This window comes from Schistocerca americana, chromosome 1 (assembly GCF_021461395.2).
Source record: "Schistocerca americana isolate TAMUIC-IGC-003095 chromosome 1, iqSchAmer2.1, whole genome shotgun sequence".
Classification (NCBI taxonomy): domain Eukaryota; kingdom Metazoa; phylum Arthropoda; class Insecta; order Orthoptera; family Acrididae; genus Schistocerca; species Schistocerca americana.
In genome coordinates, this window is record NC_060119.1 from 218,075,311 (window position 1) to 218,089,179 (window position 13,869).

Here is a 13,869-nt window from a genome sequence, read left to right on the forward strand (position 1 = left end):
ATAGTGGCAGTAAGGTTGAATATTTATGCGGTGGACTTCCAACGCAGCTTGTTGAGTCAATGGCACGTCGAGCCGCTGCACTAAGCCCTGGAAAAAGAATATCAATAATTCAAAAACAGTCTTAATCACATTTATTATTATTATTATACCACCAACCGGTTTCAGCCCGACGTAGGGGTCATCTTCTGGGCGTTTACACCATTGGTCGACTGCTAGTGGTGTCACTCCTGTCTACATAACGGCAGGAAACTATCTAGACACCTATCCCATGACTTTCATCACCCCAGTGTCTGCGCACCACTGCTACTGCTGCCACCAGGCCTCTGTGGGTTATTATTGCAAGTTGACGTCGAGCATATCGGCACATTGATGTGACAGGAGCGTGTATTACAGATACAGCTGGTAGTAATGTGTTCTCAACAGTTTGTGCTCTAACAGAGACAATAAAGAGGGCTTTTTGAAAATAATTTCCGCTTTACATCCACATTTTGACGACCAATGTCCAAGACCGACCGCTTGATCCATTTCTAATGACCTCATCAAAAAAATGGCTCTGAGCACTATGGGACTTAACAGCTATGGTCATCAGTCCCCTAGAACTTACAACTACTTAAACCTAACTAACCTAAGGACATCACACAACACCCAGCCATCACGAGGCAGAGAAAATCCCTGACCCCGCCGGGAATCGAACCCGGGAACCCGGGCGTGGGAAGAGAGAACGCTACCGCACGACCACGAGATGCGGGCAGACCTCATCATCAACAGGATGTTACACACAAATAATTTATACCTTGCATTGACATTTTAAAAGCTTCTTCTTATAGTTAAGTTGTTGACTGGTGGGTTGATTTGGGGAGAGGCCCAGATAATGAAGTCATCGGTCCCATCAGATTAGGTAAGGATGTAGAAGGAAGTTGCCCGTGCCCTTTCAAAGGAACCATCCCGCATTTATAGAATGAAATTTGCAATCTACAGCGGAGTGTGCGCTGATATGGAACTTCCTGGCAGATTAAAACTGTGTGCCGGACCGAGACTCGAACTCGGGACCATTGCCTTTCACGGGCAAGTGCTCTACCAACTGAGCTACCCAAGCACGACTCACGCCCCGTCCTCACAGCTTTAATTCCGCCAGTACCTCGTCTCCTACCATCCAAACTTCACAGAAGTTCTCCTGCGAAACTAGGAGAACTAGCACTCCTGGAAGAAAGGACACTGTGGAGACATGGCTTAGCCACAGCCTGGGGTATGTTTCCAAAATGAGATTTTCAGTCTGCAGCGGAGTGTGCGCTGATATGGAACTTCCTGGCAGATTAAAACTGTGTGCCGGACCGAGACTCGAACTCGGGACCTTTGCCTTTCGCGGGCAAGTGCTCTACCAACTGAGCTATCCAAGCACGACTCTCGCACTTGCCTTGCGAAAGGCAAAGGTCCCGAGTTCGAGTCTCGGTCCGGCACACAGTTTTAATCTGCCAGGAAGTTTCACTAATGCTTAATGCTCGTCGGGAGGAACTGTGCGGGCAGATGAGCTGGTGATCGATTCCTAGGCCGTGTGTTATGGCTTAACGATTTGTCTGTGTGTGCGCACAGGGATGACGAATTTTTTGTCCGTTTGCCTTAATAGTGGAGCTTGGGTGGATATCTAGGACAAAAATGCAGATTCTGATTCTGCTCGGCGCTCGGGGGCGTATCAAAAGCCGTAGGAGTTCGACAGCCACGCGGGGGAGTAATGCATATTAGATGGTGTGCGCGGCGCGCCGTATGCTAATTTGGGCAGAGTAGAGGGTCCAGGGTCCCAGGGTGCTGACCAGGCAGGCCCTCGCGCGGTCCCTCGGCGGTTTGCGGTGCCTCCTCGAGCACGTGCCAGCCGCTCTCCCGCTAATTAGTCGAGGTGACGTCAGCTCCTAATAAGCCCACAGCTCCGCCAGCCCTGCCCGAGGCCCGCCTTCCTCACACCCGATGCCGCTGGGACGGCACCTACCTCGCGCCGCGTGCTGTAGTGCTAAAACGCTCGTTCCCCGTCTCAGGACGCGAAAGTATGCACTGCTGAACGGCCAGAAACAAAGCACACAACCTAACTACCGAGCGAGATGGCGCAGTGGCTTGGCACACTGGTTTTGCATTCGTCGAAAAAGACGATCGTGTGAAACCCAGCTCGCGCAATTCGTCCATGAGACTCAGAGGGCTATAGACACGGGTTGCCAGGTAGATGCCGTGTTTCTTGACTTCCGCAAGGTGTTCGATACGGTTCCCCACAGACGTTTAACGAACAAAGTAAGAGCATATGGACTATCAGACCAATTGTGTGATTGGATTGAAGAGTTCCTAGATAGCAGAACGCAGCATGTCATTCTCAATGGAGAGAAGTCTTCCGAAGTAAGAGTGATTTCAGGTGTGCCGCAGGGGAGTGTCGTAGGACCGTTGCTGTTCACAATATAAATAAATGACCTTGTGGATGACATCGGAAGTTCACTGAGGCTTTTTGCGGATGATGCTGTAGTATATCGAGAGGTCGTAACAAACGCATGGTGCAGGGAATGGCAATTGAATCTCAATGTAGACAAGTGTAATGTGCTGCGAATACACAGAAAGGAATATCCCTTATCATTTAGCTGCAATATAGCAGGTCAGCAACTGGAAGCAGTTAATTCCATAAATTATCTGGGAGTACGCATTAGGAGTGATTTAAAATGGAATGATCATATAAAGTTGATCGTCGGTAAAGCAGATGCCAGACTGACATTCATTGGAAGAATCCTAAGGAAATGCAATCCGCAAACAAAGGAAGTAGGTTACACTACGCTTGTTCGCCCACTGCTTGAATACTGCTCAGCAATGTGGGATCCGTACCAGATAGGGTTGATAGAAGAGATAGAGAGGATCCAACGGAGAGCGGCGTGCTTCGTTAGAGGATCATTTAGTAATCTCGTACATATGGTATAAAAGGGCAGTGCGTTGTCAGAGCTGTCATTGGTAATCAGATGAGTCATGTGAAAAGGTCTCCGACGTGATTACGGCCACACGATGGAAACTAACAGGTTTGGAACGGTATCTGGTATCTGGTACCAGACGTGACCTCATCAGATGAGTCCCGATGTCAGTTGATGAGAGTCGATTGTGGGGATCGAATGTTGCGCACAGCCCGTGAAACCATGGATCCTAGTTATCAACAATCCACTGTGCAAGCTGGTGGTGGGCGCACAATGGTGTGGGCTTTGTTTACATGGCTCGGATTGGATCCTCTGTTCTATTCACAGTACACTTTAACCACGAAAGCAGGCGAACTGTTTACGAACGTACACATTTCGGAAATACTTCCGCTTTCGGCCCGAAAGCCGAAGCCTTTTTGGACGTCAGATAGATCGCTCCGTATCCACAGCACGACAACGACTGCACTGTTACACTTGCCCCCCCCCCTCCCCCGCCTGCCCGCCGACCCTCTCGCCGCGACATGATTTATAACTGACATGGCAAAGTTTTTGGGATAGCTCCTAATATCGTGGCTCTGAGCACTATGGGACTTAACATCTATGGTCATCAGTCCCCTAGAACTTAGAACTACTTAAACCTAACTAACCTAAGGACATCACACAACACCCAGCCATCACGAGGCAGAGAAAATCCCTGACCCCGCCGGGAATCGAACCCGGGAACCCGGGCGTGGGAAGCGAGAGCGCTACCGCACGACCACGAGATGCGGGCCCTAATATCGTGTCGGACGCCATTTTGCCCGGCGTGGTACAGCAGTAGTTCGACGTGGCATGGATTCAACAAGGGGTTGGAAGTCACCTGGGGAAATACTGTGCCATGCTCCCTCTATAGCCGTCCATAATTGCCGTAGTTGTGAAAGTGTTGCCGGCGCAGGATTTTGTGTAGGAACTGACCTATTATCTCCTATAAAGGTTCTATGGGATTCATGTCGGACGATCTTGTTGGACAAACCATTCTCTCAAATTCTCCTAAATGTTTTTTCCAAACCCAACGCGAACAACTTTAGCCCAGTGACATTCATAAAAATTCCTTCGTTGTCTGGAATCATGAAGCCCATGAAAGGCTGCAATTGGTCTCCAAGTAGACGAACATAATGATTTCTGGGCAGTGATCGGTTCAACTGGAACAGAGGATCCGCCGGCCAGAGTGGCCGAGCGGTTCTAGGCACTACAGTCCGGAACCGTGAGACCGTTACTGTCGCAGGTTCGAATCCTGCCTCGGACATGGATGTGTGTGATGTCCTTAGGTTAGCTAGGTTTAAGTAGTTCTAAGTTCTAGGGGACTGATGACCTAAGATGTTGAGTCCCATAGTGCTCAGAGCCATTTGAACCATTTAGTTGCTGGTGATATTGGTGTGGAAAACACTTGCTGATGATGATCGATGCATAGAAACAGTTGTCATCAGCATTTGCCGTAGACAAATAGTCAAAATAGTGGAACCAGTTTCGTTGTCTAGGCAACTTGCCATGCCGGCAATGTATGAATAAACATGAGAAGTATTGTCAAAGTCATTTTCACGCTATGGAGCACACAGAAACCGTCACTAGCAGCATTATATATATATATATATATATATATATATATATATATATATATATATATGTTGCGACTTCCCTATATAGTCTTTGTTAGAGACAGGTTTAGACTAAAGTGGGGGTTGTCGAGTAAAGTTCTTACGTAAAATTGCTGTATAACACACGCATTCGTGGTACGTGAGGATTCAGTGTAATAATATGAAAGATCTTTTATCCATACGGAATGTTTTTCAGGGTATCAATAAATTATCTCACTGAATGTCTTTTTCTTGCTAAGTAATATCCAAATGAATATAGAATTAGATGATATGAGATATGCTGTTCTGTGTCTAGAAACATGTAAGTGATACATAAGATTTAAGTAGCTTACATCTATGTTATTTTGTCAAACACTGAAATTATTGGAAAACCGTGGCTGCAATATGATACTGAGAACGTCTTGCAGCTAACAGACACGATCTGATTTTGGTTAACTTCATTGAAAAAGCTCATTATCGGTTTAGAACATAAGAATATACCTTTTCATCGTAGAATAGCTTCTACATTAAAAAAAAAAAAAAAAAAAAAACGTGGTGCATTAGTTCACATTGAGTTGTCCAAGGACAACAGAAATTGACATTTTCAGAAGTGTGACTGTAATGTTTGCTCTGAAAACTCAAGGTAGAATTTAGCTTGAGTGAATCTTTTGATTGTCTCGAGAAAGACGGTGAAATAGAATGTTCAAGGCGATCCCTTCTTCTAAGTTTCACTCTGACATGGCCCTGTAGCCTATTACTACCATATTGCAGAAACTGTAAATTTCTATTTATGCTTTCAACTTCCATGCAAATTAAAGTATCATGAGTTTTGGTAAAAGCATGCAAGTGGTCTGACGATGAACGGGTAAATTCAAAATTGGTAAAAATGCTTCTCGAATAAATTTAAAGAAAATCAAATTGTGGCTGTTCTCTACTGCACGCAGAAAACGTTCACAAACCGAAATTCTTCTCTATGGTTGTTGATGCATTCGGTTTAAAATTCAGTGACACTGCCAGGAAAAATTCATTCGCAATCTACTACTCTCGCTTTTTCACACTGAAGTTATCCGCATTGGCATTACACAGCTAAGGCATCAAGAATTAGCAGAAAGACTACAACAAACAGTGGAAGACTTTCACCGCTAGCGCGATTCAGAAGTGTTGAAACGATTAAACTTCATGTAAAATGGAAAAAATTATTCCGTGACAGAGTTAATTTATCACTGACAGGTGGCGCTGTAGTGATCAGTATTTGCTGACCTGTTTGTTGACCAGGGAAAAAAATGGCCATGTGCTAGTAGGATTCGCTCACTGAACATTCTGTACCAACTTAATTATGTGTATAGACAGTTCATCCATTCCGGGAGTAAAGAATCTCAACTTTTGCCTGTTATCGGCGATGATGCTAGCAAGTTACCGGCCCGAAGGATTCAAAGAATTTCGAGAATGTTTTAATACCAAGTTTGATGTCGGATAACAAACAACAAAAGAAATATTTTTTCTTGTGGTATAATTGAAAATCAATAATTTTCTGATTTTTCGCTTTACTTGTACCGTGAAACCTTGATTCTTGCTAAATTTCATGATTCTACATCAACGCCAAGTGCCTTATTGGTTTTAATGAGTTCGGGAGTGTGAAAATATGTAGAAATTCTTCCAATCCATATGTGGCTCACAGCAAACCAGTGCTTAACAGTAATGGTTAAAAACAGTCTTGGTTGCAATTTTAGTTTTTTATTTTTCAACTACGCGTTTCGCCTAATTTAGGCATCTTCAGGTTATCTTAATTTGGTATTTCTTAGAAGGATCCTTTACTCAGTTTAACCAAAGGGCATCGTCGAATATATCAGGCCAACATCGCCTTCGTTAAACTCAGTAAAAGATAACCTGAAGATGCCTAAATAAGGCGAAACGCGTAGTTGAAAAATAAAAAACTAAAATTTCAGCCAAGACTGTTTTTAACCAATAGTGAAAATACGTGACATAAGCGGCAGTATCTTTTGATCGCATCGACTTAGAATCTTAACGTTTTTACGCCACCAAAGGACCGTAGATCTATGTATGTGGCACACATTTCAACATGATGCGTCCCCCTGTTTTTGATCAAAAGTGATCTTAACGGACAGACAGAGGGTCAGTCTGATAACAAATGACAAATTTTTTCGTGTGATATAATTGCAAATTAACAATTTTTGGATTTTTCCTTTACCTGTGCTGTGCTACCTCACTCCTTGCCAAATTTCAAGATTCTACTTCAACGAGAAGTACCTCACAGTTTTTTCTGAGTGAGTTTGGGAGTATAAAATACTTGATAGAACTGGCAGTATCTTTTGGTTGCATTGCTTTAAGCTAATTGTTTAATATGCAGCCAAGGGACCATAGACGTTAGTATGTGACATAAATTTCAACTTGATGCGTTTATTCGTTCCTGAGAAAAAGAATTATTAACAGTCGGACAAACCGAAAGACAGACGGACGGACGGACAGCATAGTGATTGCAGCGAAATGCAGGAAGATCTGCAGCGGATAGGCACTTGGTGCAGGGAGTGGCAACTGGCCCTTCACATAGACAAATGAAATGTATTGCGAATACATAGAAAGAAGGATCCTTTATTGTATGATTATATGGTAGAGGAACAAACACTGGTAGAGTTACTTCTGTAAAATATCTGGGAGTATGCGTACGGAACGATTTGAAGTGGAATGGTCATATAAAATTAATCGTTGATAAGGCGGGTTCCAGGTTGAGATTCATTGGGAGAGTTCTTAGAAAATGTAGTCCATCAGCAAAGGAGGTGGCTTACAGAACACTCGTTCGACCTATACTTGAGTATTGCTCATCAGTGTGGGATCCGTACCAGGTCGGGTTGACGGAGGAGATAGAGAAGATCCAAAGAAGAGCGGCGCGTTTCGTCACAGGGTTATTTGGTAACCATGATAGCGTTACGGAGATGTTTAGCAAACTCAAGTGGCAGACTCTGCAAGAGAGGCGCTCTGCATCGCGGTGTACCTTGCTGTCCAGGTTTCGAGAGGGTGCGTTTCTGGATGAGGTATCGAATATATTGCTTCCCCCTACTTATACCTCCCGAGGAGATCACGAATGTAAAATTAGATTCGAGCGCGCAGGGAGGCTTTCCGGCAGTCATTCTTCCCGCGAACCATACGCGACTGGAACGGGAAAGGCAGGTAATGACAGTCGCATGTAAAGTGATCTCCGCTACACACCGTTGGGTGGCTTGCGGAGTATAAATGTAGATGTAGATCCTGTAAAGTGTTCGGCATTTACCGATTGAGGTCCAGAACACTAGAACCCTAAAAATGACTGCCTCAGTGTTAAACATAGTGTACAAAGACGAGGCGTAAGTTTCGCTTCTCCGCAATGTAAATGAACCAAGTGACCCACCACATTAAATACAGGACTCAACTACAGCGCCACCTGTCGATGAAAAAATATAATTACTACAACAATAATTAATTTCCATTACTAAATTAAATTACGCAACCTTTTTGCCTATCTGTGAATGCCTCGCTGTAATATTGCATTTGGGACCATCGATTTGGGACTACACACTTTTTCTGTTCCGTTTTTGCCGATCATCTGCCACAATTTAATCTTTCGCAGGAGCTCTAACACCGTTGCTGCGGCAAATTTTAGACCTGCTCCTTCGCCGATCGTACCGCGGGGCGCGCGACCGGAAATCGCCCTGAAACAAATTCCAGATTTCATTACGAGGGTGGGGTAGCAGGGGGCTTTATCTGCTAATTAATAATGCGCCCTCTCCCCCCCCCCCCCCCCCCGCCCCACCCCCACCACCATTCTCCGACCCGCTCCAGCCAGCCCGATTGAATTGTTGGGATTTTTGATTTAATTAACGTAGCATTATTCATTTTAATTAAAGTTAAAACTTTAATTGTCCGTGTGCTCAATTATTGACACCAGCCGGCGTCGGCTGGATGGCGTGAGGGCGGCGCGCAGTGCGCTCTTCAGCTGTCAGCCATCGACCGGCCGGTCACCACCACCAGCACGACCCATGACCCCACTGGGAAATCACCGATCGCCGATCGGTAGCCAGCGGGCAGCGCCCTGTGCAGCATTAACACCTGCCAGCGGCGAGTCACGCCCACGTTACGTCACAAGGCCCTGGATTACATACCTTTCTATCTATCGTGGGCGAACGTTGATTGGAGTTGACCTCAGAGATGTCGTGAATGCGACAGTGTATCGCTTCTCCAAGTAACTTGCAATGCATACATTTCATTTCTCAATAAAATTATGAACAGCCGACCAGTTGCAATGGATAAAGAATTCTTTACCTAGGTTTCAACAAATTTAAATTTGTCTTCTTCAGAAGGTGGCAGTTTTTTATTTGTAAGGACTAATGTACTATCGCCGTTTTTACAAATGTCGGCGTAAATCCATTTGTCAAAATTAAAATATAGCCCTAGAAATAGGGTTTGTCACGTAAATATAAATTTATATTGGAACCGTTGCTGTTGTGTAGCTATGTTTAAAATATTTTCATTTCTGTTGATATTCATTAACATATAGCGACCAATCTGCTCAAGTATGATTAATGTCTCTGCCATGCGAATAACACCTCCTACATTTCCTTCCGAATTCTTGCGACTAAATCTGTCATCAGCATAAGTGAGTATCTGCACTGATTTACGAAAAATCGTTCCCCAGATCAACACGTTTCCTTCCGTCATGACATCCTTCAAGACAACATTAAAAATTAGACAAATGCTCATTTTATTGCCTTACACCATCTTGTACACCCAGTGGATCAGGTACCACTCCTGCCGTTCGTATAATACTCTGTACCTCGCTCATTCTCACCAACCATATCAGTTTCCTAGGATTTTCTAGTTCAGTAGAGGCACAATGTACGAGGGTGAGTCAAATGAAAACTTTAAATATTTTTTTAAATATTATTTATTATGTAGAAGTGGTACAAATCTGTATCACTTTTCAACATAATGTCCCCCACGCTCAATTCAAGTCCTCCAGCTCTTAGAAAGTGTATAAATTCCTTTAGAAAAAAAAATTCTTTTGGTAGTCCGCGCAGCCACTCATGCACCGCATGGCTCACCTCTTCATCAGAACGGAACTTCTTTCCTCCCATTGCGTCTTTGAGTGGTCCAAACAAATGGAAATCACTTGGGGCAAGGTCTGGTGAGTATGGTGGATGAGGAAGACACTCAGATTGTTGCCACTGTTGTATGGGCAGTGTGGGGCCTTGCATTGTCATGTTGCAAAAGGACACCTGCTGGCAGCAATCCACGTCGCTTTGATTTGATTGCAGGACGCAGATGATTTTTTAGGGGATCTGCGCATGATGCACGGGTGACAGTGCAATGAACAGTGTCAAAAGTATGCTTTGCATTTCGTGCCGCAAAGGAGGTGTTAGACGCCGATCATTTTGGCTTTAGGAAAGCTAAAGACACGAGGCAGGCAGCTCTGTCGTTGAGGTCGATAATGGTAGCAAGACCAAAAAAAAAAAAATCAAGACACGATTGTAGGATATGTCGACCTGGAAAAGCGTTCGACAATGTCAAATGGTGCAGATGTTCGACATTCTGAGAAAACTAGGGGTAAGATATAGGGAAAGGCGCTTAATATACAGTATCTACAAGAGCAACATCTAAATTCAGATAGCAGCAGTGGACTAAAAATAAAAAATGACAATCGATAAATAACCCCATTTTATTGTTATGTTAACCGGGGACCTAGAAACGATAGAGAGGCTCCGTCCCCGCCGCAGCCGCAGTGGTCCACAACCCCACGACGACTACCGCAATCCACTTCACCCCTCCGCCGCCCCACACCGAACCCAGGGTTATTGTGCGGTTCGGCCCCCGGTGGACGCCCCAGGGAACGTCTCACACCAGTGTAACCCCTATGTTTGCGTGGTAGAGTAATGGTGGTGTACGAGTACGTGGAGAACTTGTTTGCACAGCAGTCGCCGACATAGTGTAACTGAGGCGGAATAAGGAGAACCAGCACGCATTTGCCGAATCAGATGGAAAACCGCCTAAAAACCATCCACAAACTGGCCGGTTCACCGGACCTCGACACAAATTCGCCGGGCGGTTTCGTGCCGGGGACCAGGCGCTCCTTCCCGCTCGGAAAGCCGTGCGTTAGACCGCACGGCCAACCGGGCGGGTCAAATAACCCCATACTAACCGGAATACCAAACAAAAACGCTGCGAACTTTATGATGAATACTGACTGCTAGCATCGGAGCCTAGAACCAACCGTCGTGGAAGCTTAAAACTATTTCGAAACTAACATGAGACATCGTCCCCCCCCCCCCCCCCAAACCCACCGCTCGCCACTCACCATCCCCCAACCACACCCATACTCCCGCCCTAGAACCTGAGTGCGCTCTTCTTGTTTGCGGTTAATAACCGCGTATTCAGGAGAGTCCTGTTCTGTAATTGCACAAGATCGTATGTGTCTATATTTTACCTACACTACCGGCCATTAAAATTTGGTATTCATTGGATGCATATATTATACTAGAACTGACATGTGACTACATTTACACGCAATTTGAGTGCGTAGATCCTGAGAAATCAGTACCCAGCACAACCACCTCTGGCCATAATAACGGCCTTGATACACCTGGGCATTGAGTCAAATAGAGCTTGGATGGCGTGTACAGGTACAGATGCCCATCCATGCAGCTTCAACACGATACCACAGTTCATCAGTAGTAGTAACTGGCGTATTGTGACGTGCCAGTTGCTCGGCCACCATTGGCCAGACGTTTTCAATTGATGAGAGATCTAGAGAATGTGCTGGCCAGGGCAGCAGTCGAATACTACCTGTATCCAGAAAGGCCCGTACAGGACTTGCAACATGCGGTCGTGCACTATCCCGCTGAAATGTAGGGTTTCGCAGGGATCGAATGAAGGCTAGAGCCACGGGTCGTAACACATCTGAAATGTAATGTCCACTGTTCAAAGTGCCGTCAATGCGAACAAGAGGTGACCGAAACGTGTAGCCAATGGCACCCCATACCATCGCACCGGGTGATACGCCAGTAAGGCGATGACGAATACACGCTTCCAAAGGGCGTTCACCGCGATGTCGCCAAACACGGATGAGACCATCATAATGCTGTAAACAGAACCTGGATTCATCCGGAAAAATGACGTTTTGCCATTCGTGCACCCAGGTTCGTCGTTGAGTACACCATCGCAGGCGCTCCTGTCTGTGATGCAGCGTCAAGGGTCACCGCTGCCATGGTCTCCGAGCTGATAGTCCATGCTGCTGCAAACGTCGTCGAAATGTTCGTGCCGCTCTGAAAAGCTAATCATTTGCATATCACAGCATCTTTTTCCTGTCGGTTAAATTTTGCGTCTGTAGCACGTCGTGTTCGTGGTGTAGCAATTTTAATTGCCAGAAGTGTATCTTTAACAGATATGTCACTTCTAATCGGCAAATAAATGTACTACAAATTTAAATTATCCCTAGCGGACGTGGAGGAAGTGAAAGAGAAAAATAATGGAAAGATAGGTTTCGGCTTCTCTGAGCTGACTGCTGACAGTCCCGATGACATTTAATCTTCCGGGTTTGGGATAATGGCAGCAGAGGTGACATGGGAAGCATAACTCTGGAACGTTTGGAGCAATTTCAGCCAAACAAACATAAACACATTTTGCCATAAGTAGGAATTACTATCTGGAAGAAATGTACTGTACGACTGGGATATCCCTTTCATTCCCAGAGAGAAAAGCTACGGGATGACTTACAAACATACTTTCGGAATGTGTGATGAAACCTCGACCAAACCTTGTACATATATGACTTACGACCTAAGAAAATGTTCAAATGTGTGTGAAATATTATGGGACTTAACTGCTAAGGAAACGCGCACACACACACACACACACACACACACACACACACCCACACACATGCCAGAGGGAGGACTCGGAACATCCGCCGGGACCAGCCGCACAGTCTGTGACTGCAGCGCCTTAGACCGCTCGGCTACGATCTAAGAACGAATGTGTATGTACATCTGAAAAACATCGCCTTCAGAATTTCCTTACTGGACATTCGTATTAAACAATAGATAATTCGGCAAGACACCTGTAGGGTAAACTGGAAGTACCATAGACAATCAATTTTTTAAAGTAATAGTACGAAATTTGGTAAAAGATTTTATTTTGTAATCTGTACATTGTATTTAAATTCTTAAAAGATGTAAAAAGCTGTTTGTAAATACACTATAGACGATTTCATTCGTCTTCATATCAAATATCACACTGAAATAAATAAACAACAGGCCCACGCCAGGTAATCCGTTTCACCTATATAAGTTAACGGTTTAAGAATAGTTTCCAAACAAATTGTGAATCGTACTGCGAGAGGGAGACTGACGTGATTCTCTTTTCCCTGACCTCCGGGATGGATGTGAACAATTTTTAGTCATTATCGTATGTAATTCACTCCCCTTCCATTAACGCATCCTCCAGTTTTGCGAATGGACCGCATCACTAAACATGGGTTAAAATGTATTCTCCAACATACTCTTTGTGCGGTTCCTCCAATTGTTAAGGGGGAGATTTTGTCATACCAATGCGCATTTCTGCCCATGTTCGCCAGAAGGCAAATTTTAGGAAAGATAACTGAATTCGGGATTGGCACACATCACCTTTTCATCCACATCCACTACAAATCAGCCTAGGACAATATAGACAGGGGGCAACTACATTGTGACTCTACTGAACTAGGAAATCCTAGAAAAGTTTGGTGAGAATGGCAATGAACGAGGTACGGAGCATTGTACTAACGGCAGGAGTGGTACCTGATCCGCTGCGTGTACAAGATGGTGTAAGGCAAGAAAATGTCTAATTTTTAATGTTATCTTGAAGGATGACATGGGGGAAGGAAACTTGTTGATCTGGGGAACGATTTTTCGTAAATCAGTGCAGATACTCACTTATGCTGATGACAGATTTAGTCTCAAGAATTCTGAAGGCAATGAAGGAGATATTCATCGCGTGGCAGAGACATTAATCATACTTGAGCAGACTGGTCGCCACATGTTAATGAGTATCAACAAACAGACAAGAAAATGTATGCTTGCCAGAAAAGCACGCAAGCAACACACGCCATCAAATAGGTTCAAATGGCTCTGAGCACTATGGGACTCAACTGCTGAGGTCATTAGTCCTCTAGAACTTAGAACTAGTTAAACCTAACTAACCTAAGGACATCACAAACATCTATGCCCGAGGCAGGATTCGAACCTGCGACCGTAGCGGTCTCGCGGTTCCAGACTGCAGCGCCTTTAACCGCACGGCCAACA

The 13,869-nt window shown here is 44.8% G+C and overlaps 1 non-coding gene across 1 annotated transcript; it reads right to left on the minus strand.

Annotated features, from left to right (window-relative positions):
* Positions 1–1,323: 1,323 nt before the first annotated feature.
* On the minus strand, positions 1,324–1,398 carry Trnas-cga. Its single transcript has one exon. It is a non-coding gene; the product is annotated as a tRNA-Ser (tRNA).
* Between the last annotated feature and the right edge of the window lie 12,471 nt (positions 1,399–13,869).